The following is a 2,177-nucleotide window of genomic DNA, read 5'->3' as shown; positions in this document are numbered from 1 at the left end:
TTGGCAATAAATTATTCCTTTTTTGGGTAGTAGGCAATCACATGTGTGGTACTGCACAGAATGGAACCCGTCTATCACGATATAGACTGTATCGGTCATGTCGATTAAGTCGTGACCGGGCGTGTATTTTCTCTGTCGTTCCCGGCAGAAGAATTATGAGGGCGGATTTCATTTTTACTGGCGTTCCTGGCGATGTGGGGAATTATGAGAACAGAATACATAAATATACTTTCTGGCATTCCAGGCGATGTAAAATTGGGCGATGTGGAGGATTATGAGGATGCCGGGATGATCCAGTGGCATTTAGTGAATCTCGATGTGTGCGAATATTCATGGTAATTAAATAAATAACGTGGATAAAAGTAATGTATCAGGAAAATTAAAAGCGAAGTGCTACCAAAATAGCGATTTGCATAACATATAGGAAACTTCTCGTGTCCCAATTCTCAGGTCGCCTGGAACACTGTTCACTGTTCACGTGTAAGCAGGGCAACCAGTCAGATTCAGAGATGGTCAGTTGATATTTTCAGCAAGTAACTTCTATCCCTCTGTCAGAGTCATGTTTTCCTACTCCAGCTTCGTCTCGACATTATGAGACAAAAATTGTTCTTTCGCGTGCAGCCTGTGCTCCTTGCTTAAGAAATACCCACTCGCAATAGAGGAATGTTCACCATCTTGGCCTCTGACGTGGCTGTACTGTGACGGGGATTGGATCACGTGGACTGGACGCTCCGTCACGAAGCTGCTTCTTTCAAACTATGACCTATGCATTCATTCACACTGATCAAGAAGAATGATTTGCAAATGTTGCAGATAATCTCCATCTGAATTTACATGGTCGGCACAACATTGTGGGCCGAAGGGCCTGTAATGCGCTGATTTCTATGATTCTATGATTTGATAGTTTGGGCGCTGGGAATATGTATCCTGTATTGTGCAGTCGAGGCCGAGGAGGCAACATATCAGAAGAATGAATACACTGTTCACGACGGATATCAGATGAAATTCTTTAACGCTCGTGATTGGTGAATCATTGGAACCCAACAGCAGTGAATCTGAGATTAACCGTAACTCAACCTTACGCTTGATGGATAGTGGAGGACGATTATGTTGGTGTATTGTGAATCATATATTTTAAGTCATTCCGTTCTCTTTCTACAGTGAATTTAGTGGCGATTGTCATCCTGTCCCGGGGAAAGTGCGGCCTCTCCTTCTTCACCACGTGGTACCTGGTGGCCATGGCAGCGGCGGATCTACTGGTCATTATCACTGAGGTCGTTTTGTATCAACTCAATTATCGTTATTTTCCCGTTTGTTTCCTGAAAGTCACCTCTGTGTGCACTGTTCTCCGTGTCCTGTCCCGCATTGCCGTGAACTGTTCCGTCTAATTCACCGTCACTTTCACCTTCGATCGGTTTGTTGGCATTTGCTGTCAGAAACTGAAAACAAAGTACTGCACGGGGAGAACGGCGGCCGTGGTTCTAGCGCCATCTAGCGTTCCGTTCTGTCTGAAAAACGGCCCACTCTGCTTCACTTACAGAGAGATCATTTATTCCATGGAGCATGTGGAGATCTTCCAACAACCAGGCATTCATTCATTCATTCATTCATTCATTCATTCTTTCTTTCTTTCTTTCTTTCTTTCTTTCTTTCTTTCTTTCTTTCTTTCTTTCTTTCTTTCTTTCTTTCTTTCTTTCTTTCTTTCTTTCTTTCTTTCTTTCTTTCTTTCTTTCTTTCTTTCTTTCTTTCTTTCTTTCTTTCTTTCTTTTTTCTATAGGGCAGTTAGGGGGGAGGTGTTAAGGGGAGGGGGTAAGGGTGATATACATTGTTTTTTCATACTTTGTAATCATTTAAAAATGCAATAAAAAAGTTTATAAAAAAAAAACAAAAAAAAAACAATGTACCATGGTTCTGTTAACCGAAGCCAAGTTACTTCACTGAACCGGCGTGGGTGGCGTATGACTGGTTTGAGATCGTTTTGACTCCGTTTCTCCCATTCGGCCTAATTCTGCTGCTCAACGCTCTGACAGTCAGGCACATTTTAGTGGCCAGTCGGGTCACTCAGTCGGGCTGAGGGGTCAGAGCAAGAGGGGAAACAGCAGTGACCCGGAGATGGGGAGCAGGCAGAGGGTCTGTGGTTTTGCTCTTCACCCTCTCCTGCAGCTTCATCCTCCTGT

This window comes from Hypanus sabinus, unplaced genomic scaffold (assembly GCF_030144855.1).
Source record: "Hypanus sabinus isolate sHypSab1 unplaced genomic scaffold, sHypSab1.hap1 scaffold_419, whole genome shotgun sequence".
In the NCBI taxonomy this organism is placed as follows: domain Eukaryota; kingdom Metazoa; phylum Chordata; class Chondrichthyes; order Myliobatiformes; family Dasyatidae; genus Hypanus; species Hypanus sabinus.
This window is presented reverse-complemented; position numbering follows the sequence as displayed.